The 27,641-nt window shown below is 41.0% G+C and overlaps 1 protein-coding gene and 1 long non-coding RNA gene across 2 annotated transcripts in view; one reads left to right on the top strand and one right to left on the bottom strand.

The window, feature by feature from the left end:
• Nucleotides 1–27,641, bottom strand: part of dph6 (diphthamine biosynthesis 6) — a 95,869-nt gene that overhangs the window by 35,976 nt on the left and 32,252 nt on the right. The window lies entirely within an intron of this gene.
• LOC143139419 (uncharacterized) lies at nt 5,878–11,388 on the top strand. The gene is made up of 6 exons (XR_012990402.1): nt 5,878–6,097; nt 6,491–6,522; nt 7,029–7,137; nt 9,582–9,744; nt 9,923–10,056; nt 11,325–11,388. It is a non-coding gene; the product is annotated as an uncharacterized LOC143139419 (long non-coding RNA).

The raw sequence follows: 27,641 nt of genomic DNA, 5'->3' as shown, positions 1-27,641 counted from the left end.
TAATGATTGGCTTCAAATTGCTTGTGAGGATGTCGCCTTTTCCCTCCCCCCCCTTTTTCTTAACATGTTCATTAACTTTCCCCACTCGTGAATAAAATATGATACAGGACTTGGTATTTACAGGGAGTAAGGAGACACAGGAAATCCACCAGGCCACCCCAATGGTTAATTAAAGCGTGTTAACCTGAGCCTGGCTCCTCAATTCCCTTCTCTTCACCTGAGGGAGCCACACCAACGTCAACAGACGGCAAACACAAACAAATATCTTATGTGGCTGGCGTAGATAGCCAGTGTAACTAGAACAAAGACTGTCTGAGAATGGTGACTAAACAGAAACTCTAGTCTCTGCAACATCCGCCTTACTTGATCTTGCTGACCCATTTTATGCGTCAACAGATACTGATCAGATATGCGCTTGCTGCATGTGTTTGTGTCTATTTTCAAGATGAATGTGAAACAGTACCTTCCTGGCATGACTGAACACAAGTGATTTATTAGAGCCCTGTGGTTAATTCAGAAGTATGACACTCTTCAGCAAGCACTAACTGGTAATTGAGAAGTCATACAACAAGCATCAAAAACCAGTCAGACCAGGGACAACCACAGGACCCAACAACTTACTCAATAATTTCTGTCTAAAGTATGCCTGTAGGTACTGAACAACCGCAAACACAAAGCCAAGACGAGCAACAGAGTCCCTGTGTTTGGTCTATCGTGGGCAGCCATTTAGCGCTGCTTAACTGACACACAGCACTCCGTTACAGGACCTTCAGGTCCCTTGCGTCCCCTTCACCTGCTTTAGTGGCTGACCTCACTCTCATTACACCGGCTCATTATGCCACATTAAACCCAAATAATCCCACCAGAAGTCGCCGTTTGTCTGCCTCTGAAGACCGCTTCTAAGCACTCTACTCAGACGGTGCTCTGGCCAAAGCAGAAGGAATGGCTCCCCTTTAAAAGGATTTTGTCCAGTATTATCCAATAAAAGAGCAATTAAAGGCAGTGAACTTTCAAAGCGAGCCTATCAGGCACAGCAAGGGGAAATGGATTTTAAGGTCTCCCTGCTCACTTCATTACTTTGCTCAACAGCCTCAAATTAGAGGGCAGTGGGGGAAAAAAGTACTTTCTCCTGGAAAGTTTGTGATAACTGAAGAGATAATCTAAGAGACTAGAGATTGAAGGTCACAAACAAATATGTGGCAATTACAGCCCTTAATGGGAACAGGTACACAATTAAATTGTGTCCCACACACACACACAAACACACACACACAACAACAGATACAGACAACCAGACAAAACATATATAACCAACCAAAACATTACTTTATGAGAGCTACTTAACATCACAACCTTGAACCCCTCAGGTAACTTTCTTACATCATTCTACTTAAAAGATATCCCCGTTTCATTCTTCATGCCTTTGGTGAAACTCAAAACCACCGCTGCTTGTGCAATTGAATCAGCCTAATCACCTTGGCTCCTTATAATCACCAATACCCATGAACACAACATCTCCAAACTACCCCAGATCAAGAGAGTTAGCTCCCAAATTGAAATGAACACTCTTTGGGTCTCTGATGCTGGCTGGAAAGCAAATTAAAAAGCTGTGAGATGGTAGATAATGCGTTGGTGATTGGAAATACTGGCCGTCCTGAGATTGTCTCCTGATGGGCCTGTGTGGATTGACAACCTAGTTTAATCCCTGCTTTCAAGAGAAGGGGGAAGAAAATTGGATTCATGATGTGTAACATTTTAGCTTCTGAATGCATGAAATGACGTGAGCTAGTTCATCCTTTTGAACAATGCTCTCAAAGACCTTACGAAAAACAATAACCACACACTATCTTTCCCATCTGAGAGAGAGACGGAGAATGAGAGAGAAAGAGAGAGAGAGAAAGAGAGAGAGAGAGAGGGAGAGAGAAAGAGAGAGAGAGAGAGAAGGAGAGGGAGGAACAGAAAAAAACACAGATGATAAGATTAGAGTATGTGTGAAATTTGTCCAAGCCCTTATCTGAAATTCTGTGTCTGTGCATAGAATAATAGGGTAAGGCAAATGCAATTCTCACACATCAAGGTGGTAATCTTTTTATCCGACAAATTAAAGGGAAAAACGAGGGCAATTATAACCTCGTCTGATGCTTATCATGCTGTCTTACACAGACTTTATCCTTTCGCTTAAACGAAACAGGGACACAAAAAATCTAATATTACAACCATGTCATTACTACAACAGTAAAGCTGCTTATATTATCTTACATAAAATTTCATCTCCTGATGTAAGAGTAACATTTGACTGCATTAAAGCAGTGCATAAGCTTCACTGTACAGCCATGATATCTGTATTCTTACAAGATGAGGACAAAAAAATTGTGGTGGTGCATTATCGCAATTACTATATGACAAAAAATAGTCCTTAGCCTTACTTTGTTTTGTTCTGGAGATGTTCAAGGTTAACCTCACCAGCCCAAGAGCATAGTCTGTCATTTATGGGCACTGGGCTAAAGTTACTCTGGCTGTATCCATCACAATGTTTTATTGCAGGTGGTGCCACAAATGTCAACAGCAAATTACGATACTGCTCCCAGGACTAATTTGGCTACTGCCATTGGAAAAGCAATGAAAGTCTGACTTCCTCTGGAGCAGCTGGCCACTTCCCTTATTACTGAGGTATCATGGGAAAATCTGCTCTGCTGCTAACGATAACATTACCAATCTGCTATTCTTACCACACTTGTACACAATTAAGCCAATTAAACCTTTAGAAAAGCACAGCTTTAACAAGCATGTCAGACATTTATGTATTTGATATGTCTTGAAATGGCTTTTGTCCAGTACTGGCAAATGGGTTATGGTTATAACTCCTTGAAATAATTAATTGTAAAGAAGATTTTTAGTATTCAGAGGAAATCACAGAGACTCATAATGGTCAAGTTTTGTCAGTGAAACCTTTCAGCCTCATCGTAGCAATTAGGAGCGGGAGACCAATTAGCGTCCTGTGACTGCAGCAAGGGCGGGCGTCCTCACCTACGCAAATCAATCAGCTTACTAATAGCGTGAATGTTTAATGTGTGCCCGTCTAAACAGACAATTACCAGGGAAGAGAACTCATGTTGGAAAACAACAAGGACATTCTCGGACATCGATAAAAGAGCAGACAAAGCTGCGATGAGACCGAGCCCATCTTGGGAGGCCAGGTATTTTTTTTCCAAGAATGATTACAGTACTGGTGTTCTCTTTGTCTTCCTTGATCGAGTAAACCGGCAATGAACTCGGCCCCGCCTCACCAAAAGAAAAACTCCCACCCGGCAGTCAGCCCCTGGCAGTCCAACCCAGCTGTTGTAGCAGGGCTTAGGCACATCAAATAAAAAAGAAAAACAAAGAAGAGGGTGAATTTGTCGTTTTCAAAGTGGTCACGACCCGGAGGGGGGCGGGCGATGTGTCTTCATCTCCGTCTGAGGTCTACCTGAGCGACCCTCCCATTCACCTCCACCCCCTTACCCCTCCCACCTCCAACCCCAACCCCAATGCCCCTGTCCCGCCTGCACGTCACCCAATACCTACACCCAATCCCTCTACACCCCCCTCCCCCACACACACACACTTCTCCACTTAAACCTGATCTAATGAAAGCTGCAATTATTCCGCTGGTGGCTCTCTCTCTCTCTCTCTCTCTCTCTCCCTCTCTCTCTCTCATGTCTAATCACAGCCGCCCCGGGGACAGGTGAGGAGTTAGCGGCGATAAGATCTGAGAGCCCTACCTGTAGCCAGGTAAGAGGAGGAGGTGGTGGGTAAAGGAGGAGGAGGTGGTGGTGGCGGTCTGAAAACACAACAGGCCCAAGGTAGTTTTCCTTTCTAATTATAAGCCTGTGACACGCAGAGAATGTGCTTTTTTGAGAGGGAGCGGGTGTTTTGGTGGGGGTGGGGGAGGGGTGTTGGTAAGGTGAGGCTGCGGTGCCGTCGGCAGGGCACTGCGGTGAGGCCCTGGGGGTGGCGAGGTGAGAGCCTGTCTTGGTGACAAGTGCGAAGGCTCAGGGCGGTGTTTCGGAGAGCGTCGCTACTGCCTTGGGGGTTGGAGGGTAATGTGCATTCCTTGGGAGGCATACAAAGGAGCTTTTTGTTTCCACAGCAAAAAACACAAACAAGAAAAACGTGGCAATAAAAACATGAAAAGATGCGTCAGTGGTATTACTGTTCTGAATTACTGTGGAATTACCTGTTCTGTGCTAAAGACTTCCTGTAAAATGCAAATTGCATGAATGAAAGGATATTTAAAAGCTAGAGTTCACAGTTGTGCTTCATAAAGTCTTCTTATATAAAAGACATCACAAACTTGTCGCATGATAGAATTTCAGTGAGCATTTTTGTGCTATTCGTGACAAAAGCTATTTGTGACAAAAATAGTTTGATCGGCACGTGGACATTGACTAATATTTTTAATGGGTAAGTACTATTTTAGATTGGGCATAATAATGTATACTATGTATACCACTGAATGTTACAGATCAAGCGTCTGCCTGAAACCCTTAATAACTGATTACAATTGAGTCTGACAGCAAGTACTTAAGTGTGCGTAAACAGCAGCTAAATGGAGTGATTTATTGCCACAAGTGGTTGGAGGATAAAAAGAACCATTTGCAGCATAATGATCATTTATCACTTCCAGTGTCAGTGTCAAGTAGACACAAGTAACAATCCGCATATGGAAAACTCACAGAGAAAGACAGGTTTTCTTTCTCTCCTCCTCCCCCCTTCCTTTTCTCTCTCCTTCCTCATTCAGCAACCTGATCTGCATCTTCCCCGAGGCCACAGCGCAGGCCGACTAGCACTAGCCAGGTGACAAGACACTAACCTCTCCGCGGCCGCACAGCTCTTTAAGAGCTTAAACGAGATATAGTAGATTTTAATCGCCGCTTCACGGCCCATGGCTGTCGAGGTATGCAAGGGACCCTGACGAACAAGCCGTGCCCCCTCCCCTGCACGGTGCCGTGGCGACTGCTGGGGTAATTACGGACGCCTTTTTTTTTTTCATTAACGCGGGTCGGCAATCAGTCAAGATCTTTCTGCGGCTGCCGGCTTCGGCTCTTATCTTTTGCATACTGTTCAACGCTCGACCGAGCTTTCGCCCTCCAGCCCAAGCCTCAACCATCTCCGCCAGCCGCGTGTTTGATGATTTAGTCTGCGCTATTTTGCTTTTTGTGCACTCTATCTGTCTCTGGTTACACTGAGGCGGCTGAGCAACACCCCCCGCCCCCACACACACACCCACACACCCACATGCCTCCCTCCTGTCCCCACTGACCGACCACAACTCTGTGTGTGTGTGTGTGTGTGTGTGTATGTGTATGTGGATGTGAGACTGTGTGTGTGTGTGTGTGTGTGTGTGTATGTGGATGTGAGACTGTGTGTGTGTGTGTGTGTGTGTGTGTGTGTGTGTGTGTGTGCGTGTGTGTGTGTGTGTGTGTGCAAGTGTGTGTGCGTGTGTGTGTGTGTGTGTGTGTGTGTGTGTGTGTGTGTGTATGTGGATGTGAGACTGTGTGTGTGTGTGTGTGTGTGTGTGTGTATGTGGATGTGAGACTGTGTGTGTGTGTGTGTGTGTGTGTGTGTGTGCGTGTGTGTGTGTGTGTGTGTGCAAGTGTGTGCTTGTCTTTATCACAAAATGGGGACTTCGACCTGACAAAGTAGTCACGGGGTGGGGACCGCTGGAATGGTGGGGACTTACACTTGGTCCCCATTATGTTTTTCCTTTAGATGAGCCTAGAACAACATTGCCAACTGCCTAGATACAAAATTTTAGGTTGGCCTATATGTCATGAAATTTTGAAAATGTGTGTTTTGTGTGTGTTTTGGGGTGCTCAGTACCGCCAACCCATGACCAGACACTGTAACTGCATATCTCTCTCACACACACACACATATGGACATCTACCAATCAGATCCGAGAAATCAGAATATGCAAATGAGTAGATCGCATCATCGAAAGACCGCCAGAAAACCAAAAGCAGAAGAAGAAGCATCCACCATTTTGGGAACAGCGATATTTTTTCTACAGATCTTTACTATTTTATGGAACATCATCCAACTTCACAGATAAAAAGTAAGTTTAATTAAATTGCGAGAGTAAATGTTAATTGTAGATTGTCAAATAACAATGCATGCCTAACTGCTGTAAGTGTTAATGTTCAGGGTCAAGGGGAGCACATGTAGCAGCAAGTAGCCTAGCTTATAGCTAAATTGCATGTTAAGATGGTTGCCCTATCATTGAGAGTAGCATGGTGAATTCTTTAATTATGCACTTGTATAATATGGGTAAAATGAGTTATGAATGCTGGAATAAAGTTCTTGATAGTATTCTATGTGCATGTAGATATCACACTTCTCATACCTAGTTTTGACATTACAAAAAAGGTAAGTTAAGTATAACTTTGCATTCAGAAAATGTAATGTTATCAGACTTCATTTGACTAATCGTCATTTTCTCAAACTTCAGAGGAAGGACAACCATGCCAGCAGCAACAAAAGGTAAATACCTATTACTACAGCATATTGTATCAGTTTATACACATTAAGTCGAAATGTTTGAACAAAGAAAAAACAAATGAGGGCGAGGGAAGTCAAAAGGCTACATAATGCATGGTGGGCTAGCTTCAGTAGATGTCAGGTCTTTTTTATCTGTAGGCAGTTTCAAAGCAGTTGGTAAACGCTAGTTGTGGTTGTTAAATTTGACTACGTAAATATTGTGTTTGTTTTTATGCCTTACTCCTAAGACATACTTTCACAAAACCTGGTGTTATATTGGTTAAACTAACACCACGTTTGTAGTTGCTAGCACATTATGCTAGGCAGCTCATATGCAAAGATGGCTAAGTAAATTGTAAAAGTGAGCCAGCATAATGTGCTAGCAATTACGAATTTGGTGCACATTGAGTTAGCAACAGTTCATTTCCCTTGAAGGAATAACTTCTGCTGTCCAAATGTGGTAAACTGACACGATACAAATCGTTTAATATAAATGTCTTCATTTACAGATTAACATGCTACAACGAAGACAAAATCCCATGCGCGAAGCATGTGACCATGCACGTAATTGCAGAGACACTGAAATGCTGGAAGCTAAGTTCATTAGCCCTAAAAAAGGTATGTAATATTTTAAACCGGAAACAGCAGGAAAACAGAAATGTTTGCTAACAGCTCAGAACTCTGTAAAAGATGTTCAGTTGTGTCTTGAGATCTACTTATTCCTCCACAAGGCGCTATTTTAAAAACTAGCTTCAGGCAGGCAGTGTCATATTCAAGTTCACAGACTACAGCAATTTGTTTGTTCAAGTAATTCTGCGCTGGTTTTGAGTTGTGTAGGTTGCAGTATAAAGTGAGAGTGTTATCATGTACAAGTGTTGAGAGTTCGCCGACATGCTGCAAACATTTAACATATGTCCCCGCTCGATAGTGGTAAGAATATGCTTAATTTATGTGTCAGCCTGTGTGCTGTTTGTTTACACTGAGCAAAGGTCACAGTCATTTGCGTGTGAACAGTAAGACTCAACCGTGGATAAATTCGGCGTTAACAAATGGTCTCCTTCACATGCGGTGAAGGCATAGCACAGACAAGCTCACAAGACGCTGTGAACTTTTGTCGAACACTTTGGTCGTTCGCATGTTTGTTTGATGTGTAAAGGCGACGTGATGTCGGGTATTACATTCACATCAAGCCAGAGGTAATCATGCATGCCTGTGTATGCGCGTGACTACATGTTTATTTACTGGTTTGACTAAGATTTGCAGTCAGGACGCTTTCTTGCTTGTTAATGTAGGCTACACCTGTTGAGAGTTCGCCTACATGCTGCAAAAACATGTCCCCGCTATTGGTAAGAAATATGCTTAATGTTTCAGTCTTGTGCGCTGTTTTTGGATACTGAGCAAAAGTCACAGTAATTTACGTGTTAACAGCAAGTAATTCAAACTGAACCGTGGATAAATTCGGCTTTAACAAAGTCGTTGTCTCGTTCACATGCGTTGAAGGCATACGTTGTACGTCAATGTTGCAATACATTTCAAGGAGCTGCATGAATAACGGAAGGCGTGAATGAAGTGGCCACTGTATGTAGCACAGACGAGCTCTCAAGAAGACGCTGTAAACTTTTTGTCGAACACTTTGGTCGTCGGCAGGTTTGTTTCATAGATGTGTAAATGCTGGCGACGTGATGTATATAATCACTTGTAGACTTCACACCAGTCATGCCTGTGTAGCAGCTACAGTAGGCTATGCTCGTGGCTACGTTTATTTAGTGGAAATTTGAGTAAGTTTTGCAGTCAGGACACGATTTCTTGCTTGTTCATGCTCAAGATTAGAAAATAATGCGTATAATCGTGTGCTTTGAAGTGTTACTTTTAAACATGGAGTGAAGATGGCTTGATTCAAAGATTATGTTTCAAGAGATTGTGGACTTTAGCTTAGGCCATCGATAACAGTATTAATATACTGCAAAACTGCTGCTTATCTAATACAATCTAACCAAGTGTTATTAATCTTATATCAAGATCAGAAACTATATGCCATGGTATTGTTTTCAGTATAATGAGTTATACAGAGTATCTAGACCCCTCTAGTTTCTGATCTTGAGGGTTCCCTCTCAGTAACAACGTGAACAACGCACATCACACACTCACCAACCAATCCTGAACAGTTCGGACAGTGTATGACATCTAGGTGTAGATGTGAAATGTACAAAGTGTATGACATCTAGGTGTAGATGTGAAAAAGTTAACTTTCAGTTCAAAAGCAGCGGTAGCATAGGCTAGTGTTGTTCAACAATGAGCTAGGTTAATAGATGGAAGCAACACAAATAGCAAGGGATCTTCAAATTAAAGTTACAACGATATCTGTGCCTTAGGCAGAAGGGATACTGTCTATGTACACATCTGACTGTTTGAAAATGACAGCGCAAATGCGCACTTCTCACTCTCCACACATGCATTTCTCGTGGTAAATGTTTGTCTATGCTTCCCCTCCAGATTGAATTTTACATTACATTTACGAGATCTTAGCATTGAGGCAGATATAGAATGATCAAGCCAAATAACAGGCCATGATGAATGCTCTGCAAATAGGCTAAAATAAATCAACTGATGTACCCTATTTAGATGTGTTGAATTTTTTTGTATGCACACTTTTCCCTATGAGAAACTTTACTAGTAGGCTACTGGCAATAATTCAAAACTACTTTCACCTCTGCTTTTACATGCAAATTTAAAATAGAAACCACTTGTGAATAACCAAGATTTTTTTCATGCGGGTATAATTTACAGGGATTGGACTGGTATGATTTATCATAGCCTACTTTATCATACTGGCATGATTTAAAACATAGGGTGAAAGTGAGAATTCATGAAGCACTTTTGAGAAAATGTCAAAATATTGAGATATATATTCTATATTGTCAAATAGACTAAAAATATTGCAATATTATTTTTAGCCATATCGCCCAGCCCTAACTGGTTCCTGATTTAAGGCCTAAGTTTATATGCTCATGTATGCTGATGGAAGTTTTTTGTACATTTCTGACCCACATTCTGTTTTTCAGGCCGTGGTGTCTTTACCTTAGCACCATTCCAGCAGGGTGATTTCGTGGTTGAATACAGAGGAGTAATCATTGATGCAGTAGAAGCTCAGCATAGGAGGAAAATCTACCATAAAGCTTGCTGTGTCTTTTTGTTTGACTTTAAATGGAAAGGCAAATGGTGGTGGTAAGTTTTAGGCTAATAGGTAAAGTGCTACTGCCAGTTCCAGAGGTCTTACTAAATGTACTAACTGGATTAAAAAAAACTGTAAAACTCTTAGGGCGTTAGAAAATGAGCCTATTTCTCAAAAAATTGGAGTGTTCCTTCAAAAAATTGCTCTTGTTGATTTTAATGCATTTTCCAGCATTGACGCAGCATTGGAAGACAACAGTCTTGGGAGATTGGTGAATGATGACCATAAGACTCCTAATTGCCGCATGAAGTTAATTGAGGTTGATGGTAAACCACATCTCTGTTTGTTGGCCATGGAGAAATGAGGTGAGATCTAGCAGCGTTAGCAATTTCTGTTTAAAATAATAACTTTATTAGATTTAAATTAGAATAATAGCTTTCTTCGATTTCTGTGTACTGCTTTTCAGTTTACAAACACCTGTACTTTGCTTGCATGGTTTTATTAATCACTGTCCCAACCTGTGAGTGATCCCTTTCTTAGTTAGCGTGCTTCCATCCAACTTGCTAATGCACATTTTATCTATTCGAATGGAAACAACGTGAAATGCACATCAAAATTTTGAATGCGCATCAATATTTGATTTGCTAGAGGGGGGGTGGATCCACTCTCGATGCGCATAAGGTATAATGCGAATAAAGTTGATGGAAACAGTTTATTCGCATTGCGTTATGTAACCTTCAGAGAATCTCAGCCATCTCTGGCGCTTCCCCAACATTAGGCAACTTAATGTGCTCTCTTGCTTGTTCCTGTAGAATAAAACAAATTGAATTCACACATCGGTGCACAGTTGTTTTGCTGACGCCAAAGTTTTCAATAACAACTCTGTATTCGGAACACGTCGCAAGTTTATGCAACATGCCATTCCTGTAGAAAACCTGTAGCCCAATTAAATGCCTGCAGGTATGACTGCTTTAACAATAGAATGATAGGGTAAAATATCATTCCTGAATACTGAATATCATAATATATTAGCCTAAAATTAATGTGCAGTAAGCAGAATGTAGGCATGGCTGCATGTGACATTTCTACAGATCGATCAGAATGATATATGCCTAACAACTGTTTTGAGTTAAGGCTATAGTTAAGCTTATTGAACACAGACATTTACATCGATAGTCTGGTGTTATAATTTATTTGCCTCGGGTGTACTGTGGAGTGGGTAAGACTGTTTTTAGTGGCAGGCTAACACATACTGATCACTTGCGCTAGCCTAGCACCTGCGAACTCTGCAACTAGAACTATTCTACCTCAGCTTGCTATGCATTGTCATTATTGAAGTTGAGTATGTTTGTGTGTAGGGTTTGCAGGTTTTTTAAGATTTCTTTCACTTAGTCCCCACAACTAATGCTTTATCCTTTCTTAACTTGCTTCTAATTATCATATTGAAGTCAGGTTTGTGTGTAGGGCCTTCATGGTTTCTTGCACCCGGTCCCTATAACTCATGTTAAATAAAATAATGAAAGATGGCAATCTAAGTGCAAGGTGAAAGTGTTTAGAAGGTTGTTATGACTGACGGTCTATTTATAAGGTACACGTTAACACTTTGTGCCCATGTCTTTCTCTTCTTATCAAGGGTGAGGCTGCCACTTGCAGCTTGGAAAATGTGCCTTCTACCAGTGACCTCCCAACATCTGCCACTCAGGTAACATAATCAGTCTTTGCCTGTTGTGGAAATAGTATTGTGAAGCAGAATTTGACGGTCATTAGGTAGGCTAGGGCCACAGTAATAGCGCTGGTGCTTACACCTCATGTGAAACTAGTTTGTCCAGCTATCGTTCTGCTCACTTTAACATAACTCCTGGAGCTGTATGTAAACTATTGCTAACTAGCTAGTTAGCCACTAATTTGAATTACATCATACTAGGAGAGAGAAAATGCCAGGCAGAAAGTAACCATTCTTGTCATCTCATGAGAGAGGCTGCTTGTATGTCTGTTAGCACTACTTTGCTAGCCTAAGTAACATTAGCAATGGGTACAGTTTATAGCATACATGCACTGTTTTAAAAAAAGATACAAATCTAAGTGCAAGGTGAAGGTGTTTAGAAGGTTGTTATGACTGACGGTCTATTCATAGGGTACATGTTAACACTTTGTGCACATGTATTTCTCTTCTTATCAAGGGTGAGGATGCCACTTGCAGCCTGGAAAATGTGCCTTCTAGCAGTGACCTCCCAACATGTGCCACTCAGGTAACATAATCATGATGTGTCTGTTAGCACTACGTAGCCAGCCTAAGTAACGTAACCTTTGGGTACAGTTTATAGCATACAATTTCTTCCCCTTTGTCTTGCAATATATGTAGTCTTTGCTTTCACTTGATTCCAACAACTGATATATCCTATTGAAGCTGAGAGTAGGCCAGGGCTTTTTGAATTCTATCAATTGGTCCCCACAACTGATGTTTTATCCTACCTCACTTTGATTCTAACTGTTTTATTGAAGTGAAGTGTGTGTAGGACCGCTTGAGATGCCTTTAGTTGGTCCCCACAACTTTGTGTGTGTAGGACTTTTTCAATTGGTCCCCACAACTCATGTTTTATCCTACCTCAATTTGATTCTATCTGTTTTATTGAAGTGAAGTGTGTGTAGGACCGCTTGAGATGGCTTTAGTTGGTCCCCACAACTTTGTGTGTGTAGGACTGTTTCATTTGGTCCCCACATCTGATGTTTTATCTTACCTCACTTTGATTTTAACTGTTTTATTGAAGTGAAGTGTGTGTAGGACCGCTTGAGATGCCTTTAGTTGGTCCCCACAACTTTGTGTGTGTAGGACTTTTTCAATTGGTCCCCACAACTCATGTTTTATCCTACCTCAATTTGATTCTATCTGTTTTATTGAAGTGAAGTGTGTGTAGGACCGCTTGAGATGCCTTTAGTTGGTCCCCACAACTTTGTGTGTGTAGGACTTTTTCAATTGGTCCCCACAAGTGATGTTTTTACAGTCCCTCAATTTTAAGTGTTTGGCAGTAGCTGAGTGTATTCCGTGCCTTTTCAAAGGGGTCGGTCAGGATTCTAGACATAGAACCTCATTTTCAAGTTAGCAAGTGTGATATTTATCAGTGGAGACTGTTTTCAGCACGTTTTATCCAGTCCTTCTAGTTGCAGAGTTGCAAGTCAACAGTATGTGTTAGCCTGCCAGTAAAAACAGTCTTACCCACTCCACAGTGCACCCGAGGCATATCAATTATAACACCAGACTATCGATGTAAATGTCTGTGTTGATAGAATACTGTTAGAAATAAAATTACCCTTGCATTGCATTGCAATAGTTATACTTTGTTCCCTGAAGTTGGTAGTAGGCATATAACCAACGGCAGCGGCAGCGGCGGACTGATATTACCTAGGCTACTACTAGGTGTCCCGATTGGAGTGCGCTTCTCTGTTTACTTTTCGGCGCAGTACTACTAACCAGAGCAAGTAAAATTCTGCCGCTGCTTAGAAACTAGTCCCTCAAAATGTAATGCGATCATTTAAAATGCAAGGATAGAATAATGTTAGAAATAAAACTATCAACACAGACATTTACATCGAAAGTCTGGCGTTATAATTTATTTGCCTCGGGTGTACTGTGGAGTGGGTAAGACTGTTTTTAGTGGCAGGCTAACACATACGGATGACTTGCGCTAGCCTAGCACCTGCGAACTCTGCAACTAGAAGGACTGGATGAAATATGTTTAAAACGGTCTCCACTGATAAATATCACACTTGCTAACTTGGAAATGAAGGTCCTATGTCCAAAATCCTGAACCACACCTTTAAATTCCTTTGTATGGTCTTCACAACTGATCATTTATTCTACCTCAGCTTGCTATGCATTGTCATTATTGAAGTTGAGTATGTTTGTGCGTAGGGTTTGTAGGTTTTTTAAGATTTCTTTCACTTAGTCCCCACAACTAATGCTTTATCCTTTCTTAACTTGCTTCTAATTATCATATTGAAGTCAGGTTTGTGTGTAGGGCCTTCATGGTTTCTTGCACCCGGTCCCTATAACTCATGTTAAATAAAATAATGAAAGATGGCAATCTAAGTGCAAGGTGTTTAGAAGGTTGTTATGACTGACGGTCTATTTATAAGGTACACGTTAACACTTTGTGCCCATGTCTTTCTCTTCTTATCAAGGGTGAGGATGCCACTTGCAGCCTGGAAAATGTGTCTTCTACCAGTGACCTCCCAACATCTGCCACTCAGGTAACATAATCAGTCTTTGCCTGTTGTGGAAATAGTATTGTGAAGCAGAATTTGACGGTCATTAGGTAGGCTAGGGCCACAGTAATAGCGCTGGTGCTTACACCTCATGTGAAACTAGTTTGTCCAGCTATCGTTCTGCTCACTGTAACATAACTCCTGGAGCTGTATGTAAACTATTGCTAACTAGCTAGTTAGCCACTAATTTGAATTACATGCAACTTTTACTGCATCATACTAGGAGAGAGAAAATGCCAGGCAGAAAGTAACCATTCTTGTCATCTCATGAGAGAGGCTGCTTATATGTCTGTTAGCACTACTTTGCTAGCCTAAGTAACATTAGCAATGGGTACAGTTTATAGCATACATGCACTGTTTTAAAAAAAGATACAAATCTAAGTGCAAGGTGAAGGTGTTTAGAAGGTTGTTATGACTGACGGTCTATTCATAGGGTACATGTTAACACTTTGTGCACATGTATTTCTCTTCTTATCAAGGGTGAGGATGCCACTTGCAGCCTGGAAAATGTGCCTTCTAGCAGTGACCTCCCAACATGTGCCACTCAGGTAACATAATCATGATTAGTCTGTTAGCACTACGTAGCCAGCCTAAGTAACGTAACCTTTGGGTACAGTTTATAGCATACAATTTCTTCCCCTTTGTCTTACAATATATGTAGTCTTTTCTTTCACTTGATTCCAACAACTGATATATCCTATTGAAGCTGAGAGTAGGCCAGGGCTTTTTGAATTCTATCAATTGGTCCCCACAACTGATGTTTTATCCTACCTCACTTTGATTCTAACTGTTTTATTGAAGTGAAGTGTGTGTAGGACCGCTTGAGATGCCTTTAGTTGGTCCCCACAACTTTGTGTGTGTAGGACCTTTTCATTTGGTCCCCACAACTGATGTTTTATCCTACCTCACTTTGATTTTAACTGTTTTATTGAAGTGAAGTGTGTGTAGGACCGCTTGAGATGCCTTTAGTTGGTCCCCACAACTTTGTGTGTGTAGGACTTTTTCAATTGGTTCCCACAACTCATGTTTTATCCTACCTCACTTTGATTCTAACTGTTTTATTGAAGTGAAGTGTGTGTAGGACCGCTTGAGATGCCTTTAGTTGGTCCCCACAACTTTGTGTGTGTAGGACTTTTTCAATTGGTCCCCACAAGTGATGTTTTTACAGTCCCTCAATTTTAAGTGTTTGGCAGTAGCTGAGTGTATTCCGTGCCTTTTCAAAGGGGTGGGTCAGGATTCTAGACATAGAACCTCATTTTCAAGTTAGCAAGTGTGATATTTATCAGTGGAGACTGTTTTCAGCACGTTTTATCCAGTCCTTCTAGTTGCAGAGTTGCAAGTCAACAGTATGTGTTAGCCTGCCACTAAAAACAGTCTTACCCACTCCACAGTGCACCCGAGGCATATCAATTATAACACCAGACTATCGATGTAAATGTCTGTGTTGATAGAATACTGTTAGAAATAAAATTACCCTTGCATTGCATTGCAATAGTTATACTTTGTTCCCTGAAGTTGGTAGTAGGCATATAAGCAACGGCAGCGGCAGCGGCGGACTGATATTACCTAGGCTACTACTAGGTGTCCCGATTGGAGTGCGCTTCTCTGTTTACTTTTTGGCGCAGTACTACTAACCACAGCAAGTAAAATTCTGCCGCTGCTTAGAAACTAGTCCCTCAAAATGTAATGCGATCATTTAAAATGCAAGGATAGAATAATGTTAGAAATAAAACTATCAACACAGACATTTACATCGAAAGTCTGGCGTTATAATTTATTTGCCTCGGGTGTACTGTGGAGTGGGTAAGACTGTTTTTAGTGGCAGGCTAACACATACGGATGACTTGCGCTAGCCTAGCACCTGCGAACTCTGCAACTAGAAGGACTGGATGAAATATGTTTAAAACGGTCTCCACTGATAAATATCACACTTGCTAACTTGGAAATGAAGGTCCTATGTCCAAAATCCTGAACCACACCTTTAAATTCCTTTGTATGGTCTTCACAACTGATCATTTATTGTACCTCAGCTTGCTATGCATTGTCATTATTGAAGTTGAGTATGTTTGTGTGTAGGGTTTGTAGGTTTTTTAAGATTTCTTTCACTTAGTCCCCACAACTAATGCTTTATCCTTTCTTAACTTGCTTCTAATTATCATATTGAAGTCAGGTTTGTGTGTAGGGCCTTCATGGTTTCTTGCACCCGGTCCCTATAACTCATGTTAAATAAAATAATGAAAGATGGCAATCTAAGTGCAAGGTGAAAGTGTTTAGAAGGTTGTTATGACTGACGGTCTATTTATAAGGTACACGTTAACACTTTGTGCCCATGTCTTTCTCTTCTTATCAAGGGTGAGGCTGCCACTTGCAGCTTGGAAAATGTGCCTTCTACCAGTGACCTCCCAACATCTGCCACTCAGGTAACATAATCAGTCTTTGCCTGTTGTGGAAATAGTATTGTGAAGCAGAATTTGACGGTCATTAGGTAGGCTAGGGCCACAGTAATAGCGCTGGTGCTTACACCTCATGTGAAACTAGTTTGTCCAGCTATCGTTCTGCTCACTTTAACATAACTCCTGGAGCTGTATGTAAACTATTGCTAACTAGCTAGTTAGCCACTAATTTGAATTACATCATACTAGGAGAGAGAAAATGCCAGGCAGAAAGTAACCATTCTTGTCATCTCATGAGAGAGGCTGCTTGTATGTCTGTTAGCACTACTTTGCTAGCCTAAGTAACATTAGCAATGGGTACAGTTTATAGCATACATGCACTGTTTTAAAAAAAGATACAAATCTAAGTGCAAGGTGAAGGTGTTTAGAAGGTTGTTATGACTGACGGTCTATTCATAGGGTACATGTTAACACTTTGTGCACATGTATTTCTCTTCTTATCAAGGGTGAGGATGCCACTTGCAGCCTGGAAAATGTGCCTTCTAGCAGTGACCTCCCAACATGTGCCACTCAGGTAACATAATCATGATGTGTCTGTTAGCACTACGTAGCCAGCCTAAGTAACGTAACCTTTGGGTACAGTTTATAGCATACAATTTCTTCCCCTTTGTCTTGCAATATATGTAGTCTTTGCTTTCACTTGATTCCAACAACTGATATATCCTATTGAAGCTGAGAGTAGGCCAGGGCTTTTTGAATTCTATCAATTGGTCCCCACAACTGATGTTTTATCCTACCTCACTTTGATTCTAACTGTTTTATTGAAGTGAAGTGTGTGTAGGACCGCTTGAGATGCCTTTAGTTGGTCCCCACAACTTTGTGTGTGTAGGACTTTTTCAATTGGTCCCCACAACTCATGTTTTATCCTACCTCAATTTGATTCTATCTGTTTTATTGAAGTGAAGTGTGTGTAGGACCGCTTGAGATGGCTTTAGTTGGTCCCCACAACTTTGTGTGTGTAGGACTGTTTCATTTGGTCCCCACAACTGATGTTTTATCTTACCTCACTTTGATTTTAACTGTTTTATTGAAGTGAAGTGTGTGTAGGACCGCTTGAGATGCCTTTAGTTGGTCCCCACAACTTTGTGTGTGTAGGACTTTTTCAATTGGTCCCCACAAGTGATGTTTTTACAGTCCCTCAATTTTAAGTGTTTGGCAGTAGCTGAGTGTATTCCGTGCCTTTTCAAAGGGGTGGGTCAGGATTCTAGACATAGAACCTCATTTTCAAGTTAGCAAGTGTGATATTTATCAGTGGAGACTGTTTTCAGCACGTTTTATCCAGTCCTTCTAGTTGCAGAGTTGCAAGTCAACAGTATGTGTTAGCCTGCCAGTAAAAACAGTCTTACCCACTCCACAGTGCACCCGAGGCATATCAATTATAACACCAGACTATCGATGTAAATGTCTGTGTTGATAGAATACTGTTAGAAATAAAATTACCCTTGCATTGCATTGCAATAGTTATACTTTGTTCCCTGAAGTTGGTAGTAGGCATATAACCAACGGCAGCGGCAGCGGCGGACTGATATTACCTAGGCTACTACTAGGTGTCCCGATTGGAGTGCGCTTTTCTGTTTACTTTTCGGCGCAGTACTACTAACCAGAGCAAGTAAAATTCTGCCGCTGCTTAGAAACTAGTCCCTCAAAATGTAATGCGATCATTTAAAATGCAAGGATAGAATAATGTTAGAAATAAAACTATCAACACAGACATTTACATCGAAAGTCTGGCGTTATAATTTATTTGCCTCGGGTGTACTGTGGAGTGGGTAAGACTGTTTTTAGTGGCAGGCTAACACATACGGATGACTTGCGCTAGCCTAGCACCTGCGAACTCTGCAACTAGAAGGACTGGATGAAATATGTTTAAAACGGTCTCCACTGATAAATATCACACTTGCTAACTTGGAAATGAAGGTCCTATGTCCAAAATCCTGAACCACACCTTTAAATTCCTTTGTATGGTCTTCACAACTGATCATTTATTCTACCTCAGCTTGCTATGCATTGTCATTATTGAAGTTGAGTATGTTTGTGCGTAGGGTTTGTAGGTTTTTTAAGATTTCTTTCACTTAGTCCCCACAACTAATGCTTTATCCTTTCTTAACTTGCTTCTAATTATCATATTGAAGTCAGGTTTGTGTGTAGGGCCTTCATGGTTTCTTGCACCCGGTCCCTATAACTCATGTTAAATAAAATAATGAAAGATGGCAATCTAAGTGCAAGGTGTTTAGAAGGTTGTTATGACTGACGGTCTATTTATAAGGTACACGTTAACACTTTGTGCCCATGTCTTTCTCTTCTTATCAAGGGTGAGGATGCCACTTGCAGCCTGGAAAATGTGTCTTCTACCAGTGACCTCCCAACATCTGCCACTCAGGTAACATAATCAGTCTTTGCCTGTTGTGGAAATAGTATTGTGAAGCAGAATTTGACGGTCATTAGGTAGGCTAGGGCCACAGTAATAGCGCTGGTGCTTACACCTCATGTGAAACTAGTTTGTCCAGCTATCGTTCTGCTCACTGTAACATAACTCCTGGAGCTGTATGTAAACTATTGCTAACTAGCTAGTTAGCCACTAATTTGAATTACATGCAACTTTTACTGCATCATACTAGGAGAGAGAAAATGCCAGGCAGAAAGTAACCATTCTTGTCATCTCATGAGAGAGGCTGCTTATATGTCTGTTAGCACTACTTTGCTAGCCTAAGTAACATTAGCAATGGGTACAGTTTATAGCATACATGCACTGTTTTAAAAAAAGATACAAATCTAAGTGCAAGGTGAAGGTGTTTAGAAGGTTGTTATGACTGACGGTCTATTCATAGGGTACATGTTAACACTTTGTGCACATGTATTTCTCTTCTTATCAAGGGTGAGGATGCCACTTGCAGCCTGGAAAATGTGCCTTCTAGCAGTGACCTCCCAACATGTGCCACTCAGGTAACATAATCATGATTAGTCTGTTAGCACTACGTAGCCAGCCTAAGTAACGTAACCTTTGGGTACAGTTTATAGCATACAATTTCTTCCCCTTTGTCTTACAATATATGTAGTCTTTTCTTTCACTTGATTCCAACAACTGATATATCCTATTGAAGCTGAGAGTAGGCCAGGGCTTTTTGAATTCTATCAATTGGTCCCCACAACTGATGTTTTATCCTACCTCACTTTGATTCTAACTGTTTTATTGAAGTGAAGTGTGTGTAGGACCGCTTGAGATGCCTTTAGTTGGTCCCCACAACTTTGTGTGTGTAGGACCTTTTCATTTGGTCCCCACAACTGATGTTTTATCCTACCTCACTTTGATTTTAACTGTTTTATTGAAGTGAAGTGTGTGTAGGACCGCTTGAGATGCCTTTAGTTGGTCCCCACAACTTTGTGTGTGTAGGACTTTTTCAATTGGTTCCCACAACTCATGTTTTATCCTACCTCACTTTGATTCTAACTGTTTTATTGAAGTGAAGTGTGTGTAGGACCGCTTGAGATGCCTTTAGTTGGTCCCCACAACTTTGTGTGTGTAGGACTTTTTCAATTGGTCCCCACAAGTGATGTTTTTACAGTCCCTCAATTTTAAGTGTTTGGCAGTAGCTGAGTGTATTCCGTGCCTTTTCAAAGGGGTGGGTCAGGATTCTAGACATAGAACCTCATTTTCAAGTTAGCAAGTGTGCTATTTATCAGTGGAGACTGTTTTCAGCACGTTTTATCCAGTCCTTCTAGTTGCAGAGTTGCAAGTCAACAGTATGTGTTAGCCTGCCACTAAAAACAGTCTTACCCACTCCACAGTGCACCCGAGGCATATCAATTATAACACCAGACTATCGATGTAAATGTCTGTGTTGATAGAATACTGTTAGAAATAAAATTACCCTTGCATTGCATTGCAATAGTTATACTTTGTTCCCTGAAGTTGGTAGTAGGCATATAAGCAACGGCAGCGGCAGCGGCGGACTGATATTACCTAGGCTACTACTAGGTGTCCCGATTGGAGTGCGCTTCTCTGTTTACTTTTTGGCGCAGTACTACTAACCACAGCAAGTAAAATTCTGCCGCTGCTTAGAAACTAGTCCCTCAAAATGTAATGCGATCATTTAAAATGCAAGGATAGAATAATGTTAGAAATAAAACTATCAACACAGACATTTACATCGAAAGTCTGGCGTTATAATTTATTTGCCTCGGGTGTACTGTGGAGTGGGTAAGACTGTTTTTAGTGGCAGGCTAACACATACGGATGACTTGCGCTAGCCTAGCACCTGCGAACTCTGCAACTAGAAGGACTGGATGAAATATGTTTAAAACGGTCTCCACTGATAAATATCACACTTGCTAACTTGGAAATGAAGGTCCTATGTCCAAAATCCTGAACCACACCTTTAAATTCCTTTGTATGGTCTTCACAACTGATCATTTATTGTACCTCAGCTTGCTATGCATTGTCATTATTGAAGTTGAGTATGTTTGTGTGTAGGGTTTGTAGGTTTTTTAAGATTTCTTTCACTTAGTCCCCACAACTAATGCTTTATCCTTTCTTAACTTGCTTCTAATTATCATATTGAAGTCAGGTTTGTGTGTAGGGCCTTCATGGTTTCTTGCACCCGGTCCCTTTAACTCATGTTAAATAAAATAATGAAAGATGGCAATCTAAGTGCAAGGTGAAAGTGTTTAGAAGGTTGTTATAACTGACGGTCTATTTATAAGGTACACGTTAACACTTTGTGCCCATGTCTTTCTCTTCTTATCAAGGGTGAGGATGCCACTTGCAGCCTGGAAAATGTGTCTTCTACCAGTGACCTCCCAACATCTGCCACTCAGGTAACATAATCAGTCTTTGCCTGTTGTGGAAATAGTATTGTGAAGCAGAATTTGACGGTCATTAGGTAGGCTAGGGCCACAGTAATAGCGCTGGTGCTTACACCTCATGTGAAACTAGTTTGTCCAGCTATCGTTCTGCTCACTGTAACATAACTCCTGGAGCTGTATGTAAACTATTGCTAACTAGCTAGTTAGCCACTAATTTGAATTACATGCAACTTTTACTGCATCATACTAGGAGAGAGAAAATGCCAGGCAGAAAGTAACCATTCTTGTCATCTCATGAGAGAGGCTGCTTGTATGTCTGTTAGCACTACTTTGCTAGCCTAAGTAACATTAGCAATGGGTACAGTTTATAGCATACATGCACTGTTTTAAAAAAAGATACAAATCTAAGTGCAAGGTGTTTAGAAGGTTGTTATGACTGACGGTCTATTCATAGGGTACATGTTAACACTTTGTGCACATGTATTTCTCTTCTTATCAAGGGTGAGGATGCCACTTGCAGCCTGGAAAATGTGCCTTCTAGCAGTGACCTCCCAACATGTGCCACTCAGGTAACATAATCATGATTAGTCTGTTAGCACTACGTAGCCAGCCTAAGTAACGTAACCTTTGGGTACAGTTTATAGCATACAATTTCTTCCCCTTTGTCTTACAATATATGTAGTCTTTTCTTTCACTTGATTCCAACAACTGATATATCCTATTGAAGCTGAGAGTAGGCCAGGGCTTTTTGAATTCTATCAATTGGTCCCCACAACTGATGTTTTATCCTACCTCGCTTTGATTCTAACTGTTTTATTGAAGTGAAGTGTGTGTAGGACCGCTTGAGATGCCTTTAGTTGGTCCCCACAACTTTGTGTGTGTAGGACTTTTTCAATTGGTCCCCACAACTCATGTTTTATCCTACCTCACTTTGATTCTAACTGTTTTATTGAAGTGAAGTGTGTGTAGGACCGCTTGAGATGCCTTTAGTTGGTCCCCACAACTTTGTGTGTGTAGTACTTTTTCAATTGGTCCCCACAGGTGATGTTTTTACAGTCCCTCAATTTTAAGTGTTTGGCAGTAGCTGAGTGTATTCCGTGCCTTTTCAAAGGGGTGGGTCAGGATTCTAGACATAGAACCTCATTTTCAAGTTAGCAAGTGTGATATTTATCAGTGGAGACTGTTTTCAGCACGTTTTATCCAGTCCTTCTAGTTGCAGAGTTGCAAGTCAACAGTATGTGTTAGCCTGCCAGTAAAAACAGTCTTACCCACTCCACAGTGCACCCGAGGCATATCAATTATAACACCAGACTATCGATGTAAATGTCTGTGTTGATAGAATACTGTTAGAAATAAAATTACCCTTGCATTGCATTGCAATAGTTATACTTTGTTCCCTGAAGTTGGTAGTAGGCATATAAGCAACGGCAGCGGCAGCGGCGGACTGATATTACCTAGGCTACTACTAGGTGTCCCGATTGGAGTGCGCTTCTCTGTTTACTTTTCGGCGCAGTACTACTAACCAGAGCAAGTAAAATTCTGCCGCTGCTTAGAAACTAGTCCCTCAAAATGTAATGCGATCATTTAAAATGCAAGGATAGAATAATGTTAGAAATAAAACTATCAACACAGACATTTACATCGAAAGTCTGGCGTTATAATTAATTTGCCTCGGGTGTACTGTGGAGTGGGTAAGACTGTTTTTAGTGGCAGGCTAACACATACGGATGACTTGCGCTAGCCTAGCACCTGCGAACTCTGCAACTAGAAGGACTGGATGAAATATGTTTAAAACGGTCTCCACTGATAAATATCACACTTGCTAACTTGGAAATGAAGGTCCTATGTCCAAAATCCTGAACCACACCTTTAAATTCCTTTGTATGGTCTTCACAACTGATCATTTATTCTACCTCAGCTTCCTATGCATTGTCATTATTGAAGTTGAGTATGTTTGTGTGTAGGGTTTGTAGGTTTTTTAAGATTTCTTTCACTTAGTCCCCACAACTAATGCTTTATCCTTTCTTAACTTGCTACTAATTATCATATTGAAGTCAGGTTTGTGTGTAGGGCCTTCATGGTTTCTTGCACCCGGTGCCTATAACTCATGTTAAATAAAATAATGAAAGATGGCAATTTAAGTGCAAGGTGAAAGTGTTTAGAAGGTTGTTATGACTGACGGTCTATTTATAAGGTACACGTTAACACTTTGTGCCCATGTCTTTCTCTTCTTATCAAGGGTGAGGATGCCACTTGCAGCCTGGAAAATGTGTCTTCTACCAGTGACCTCCCAACATCTGCCACTCAGGTAACATAATCAGTCTTTGCCTGTTGTGGAAATAGTATTGTGAAGCAGAATTTGACGGTCATTAGGTAGGCTAGGGCCACAGTAATAGCGCTGGTGCTTACACCTCATGTGAAACTAGTTTGTCCAGCTATCGTTCTGCTCACTGTAACATAACTCCTGGAGCTGTATGTAAACTATTGCTAACTAGCTAGTTAGCCACTAATTTGAATTACATGCAACTTTTACTGCATCATACTAGGAGAGAGAAAATGCCAGGCAGAAAGTAACCATTCTTGTCATCTCATGAGAGAGGCTGCTTGTATGTCTGTTAGCACTACCTTGCTAGCCTAAGTAACATTAGCAATGGGTACAGTTTATAGCATACATGCACTGTTTTAAAAAAAGATACAAATCTAAGTGCAAGGTGAAGGTGTTTAGAAGGTTGTTATGACTGACGGTCTATTCATAGGGTACATGTTAACACTTTGTGCACATGTATTTCTCTTCTTATCAAGGGTGAGGATGCCACTTGCAGCCTGGAAAATGTGCCTTCTAGCAGTGACCTCCCAACATGTGCCACTCAGGTAACATAATCATGATTAGTCTGTTAGCACTACGTAGCCAGCCTAAGTAACGTAACCTTTGGGTACAGTTTATAGCATACAATTTCTTCCCCTTTGTCTTACAATATATGTAGTCTTTTCTTTCACTTGATTCCAACAACTGATATATCCTATTGAAGCTGAGAGTAGGCCAGGGCTTTTTTAATTTTCTATCAATTGGTCCCCACAACTGATGTTTTATCCTACCTCACTTTGATTCTAACTGTTTTATTGAAGTGAAGTGTGTGTAGGACCGCTTGAGATGCCTTTAGTTGGTCCCCACAACTTTGTGTGTGTAGGACTTTTTCAATTGGTCCCCTCAACTCATGTTTTATCCTACCTCAATTTGATTTCTATCCGTTTTATTGAAGTGAAGTGTGTGTAGGACCGCTTGAGATGCCTTTAGTTGGTCCCCACAACTTTGTGTGTGTAGGACTTTTTCATTTGGTCCCCACAACTGATGTTTTATCCTACCTCACTTTGATTTTAACTGTTTTATTGAAGTGAAGTGTGTGTAGGACCGCTTGAGATGCCTTTAGTTGGTCCCCACAAATTTGTGTGTGTAGGACTTTTTCAATTGGTCCCCACAACTCATGTTTTATCCTACCTGAATTTGATTCTATCTGTTTTATTGAAGTGAAGTGTGTGTAGGACCGCTTGAGATGCCTTTAGTTGGTCCCCACAACTTTGTGTGTGTAGTACTTTTTCAATTGGTCCCCACAAGTGATGTTTTTACAGTCCCTCAATTTTAAGTGTTTGGCAGTAGCTGAGTGTATTCCGTGCCTTTTCAAAGGGGTGGGTCAGGATTCTAGACATAGAACCTCATTTTCAAGTTAGCAAGTGTGATATTTATCAGTGGAGACTGTTTTCAGCACGTTTTATCCAGTCCTTCTAGTTGCAGAGTTGCACGTCAACAGTATGTGTTAGCCTGCTAGTAAAAACAGTCTTACCCACTCCACAGTGCACCCGAGGCATATAAATTATAACACCAGACTATCGATGTAAATGTCTGTGTTGATAGAATACTGTTAGAAATAAAATTACCCTTGCATTGCATTGCAATAATTATACATTGTTCCCTGAAGTTGGTAGTAGGCATATAAGCAACGGCAGCGGCGGACTGATATTACCTAGGCTACTACTAGGTGTCCCGATTGGAGTGCGCTTCTCTGTTTACTTTTCGGCGCAGTACTACTAACCAGAGCAAGTAAAATTCTGCCGCTGCTTAAAAACTAGTCCCTCAAAATGTAATGCGATCGATCATTTAAAATGCAAGGATAGAATAATGTTAGAAATAAAACTATCAACACAGACATTTACATCGATAATCTGGCGTTATAATTTATTTGCCTCGGGTGTACTGTGGAGTGGGTAAGACTGTTTTTAGTGGCAGGCTAACACATACGGATGACTTGCGCTAGCCTAGCACCTGCGAACTCTGCAACTAGAAGGACTGGATGAAATATGTTTAAAACGGTCTCCACTGATAAATATCACACTTGCTAACTTGGAAATGAAGGTCCTATGTCCAAAATCCTGAACCACACCTTTAAATTCCTTTGTATGGTCTTCACAACTGACCATTTATTCTACCTCAGCTTGCTATGCATTGTCATTATTGAAGTTGAGTATGTTTGTGTGTAGGGTTTGTAGGTTTTTTAAGATTTCTTTCACTTAGTCCCCACAACTAATGCTTTATCCTTTCTTAACTTGCTTCTAATTATCATATTGAAGTCAGGTTTGTGTGTAGGGCCTTCATGGTTTCTTGCACCCGGTGCCTATAACTCATGTTAAATAAAATAATGAAAGATGGCAATTTAAGTGCAAGGTGAAAGTGTTTAGAAGGTTGTTATGACTGACGGTCTATTTATAAGGTACACGTTAACACTTTGTGCCCATGTCTTTCTCTTCTTATCAAGGGTGAGGCTGCCACTTGCAGCTTGGAAAATGTGCCTTCTACCAGTGACCTCCCAACATCTGCCACTCAGGTAACATAATCAGTCTTTGCCTGTTGTGGAAATAGTATTGTGAAGCAGAATTTGACGGTCATTAGGTAGGCTAGGGCCACAGTAATAGCGCTGGTGCTTACACCTCATGTCAAACTAGTTTGTCCAGCTATCGTTCTGCTCACTGTAACATAACACCTGGAGCTGTATGTAAACTATTGCTAACTAGCTAGTTAGCCACTAATTTGAATTACATGCAACTTTTACTGCATCGTACTAGGAGAGAGAAAATGCCAGGCAGAAAGTAACCATTCTTGTCATCTCATAAGAGAGGCTGCTTGTATGTCTGTTAGCACTACTTTGCTAGCCTAAGTAACATTAGCAATGGGTACAGTTTATAGCATACATGCACTGTTTTAAAAAAAGATACAAATCTAAGTGCAAGGTGAAGGTGTTTAGAAGGTTGTTATGACTGACGGTCTATTCATAGGGTACATGTTAACACTTTGTGCGCATGTATTTCTCTTCTTATCAAGGGTGAGGATGCCACTTGCAACCTGGAAAATGTGCCTTCTAGCAGTGACCTCCCAACATGTGCCACTCAGGTAACATAATCATGATTAGTCTGTTAGCACTACGTAGCCAGCCTAAGTAACGTAACCTTTGGGTACAGTTTATAGCATACAATTTCTTCCCCTTTGTCTTACAATATATGTAGTCTTTGCTTTCACTTGATTCCAACAACTGATATATCCTATTGAAGCTGAGAGTAGGCCAGGGCTTTTTGAATTCTATCAATTGGTCCCCACAACTGATGTTTTATCCTACCTCACTTTGATTCTAACTGTTTTATTGAAGTGAAGTGTGTGTAGGACCGCTTGAGATGCCTTTAGTTGGTCCCCACAACTTTGTGTGTGTAGGACTTTTTCAATTGGTCCCCTCAACTCATGTTTTATCCTACCTCAATTTGATTTCTATCCGTTTTATTGAAGTGAAGTGTGTGTAGGACCGCTTGAGATGCCTTTAGTTGGTCCCCACAACTTTGTGTGTGTAGGACTTTTTCATTTGGTCCCCACAACTGATGTTTTATCCTACCTCACTTTGATTTTAACTGTTTTATTGAAGTGAAGTGTGTGTAGGACCGCTTGAGATGCCTTTAGTTGGTCCCCACAACTTTGTGTGTGTAGGACTTTTTCAATTGGTCCCCACAACTCATGTTTTATCCTACCTCAATTTGATTCTATCTGTTTTATTGAAGTGAAGTGTGTGTAGGACCGCTTGAGATGCCTTTAGTTGGTCCCCACAACTTTGTGTGTGTGTAGTACTTTTTCAATTGGTCCCCACAGGTGATGTTTTTACAGTCCCTCAATTTTAAGTGTTTGGCAGTAGCTGAGTGTATTCCGTGCCTTTTCAAAGGGGTGGGTCAGGATTCTAGACATAGAACCTCATTTTCAAGTTAGCAAGTGTGATATTTATCAGTGGAGACTGTTTTCAGCACGTTTTATCCAGTCCTTCTAGTTGCAGAGTTGCACGTCAACAGTATGTGTTAGCCTGCCACTAAAAACAGTCTTACCCACTCCACAGTGCACCCGAGGC

The sequence above is a fragment of the Alosa pseudoharengus genome, unplaced genomic scaffold, assembly GCF_046254945.1.
Source record: "Alosa pseudoharengus isolate Yale_2024_CS ecotype anadromous, Long Island Sound unplaced genomic scaffold, YU_APseudo_1.1 YU_APseudo_1.1_scf_22, whole genome shotgun sequence".
Taxonomy (NCBI): Eukaryota; Metazoa; Chordata; class Actinopteri; order Clupeiformes; family Clupeidae; genus Alosa; species Alosa pseudoharengus.
The sequence above is the reverse complement of the archived record's forward strand: the minus strand, read 5'-3'. Positions and strand labels throughout refer to the sequence as shown.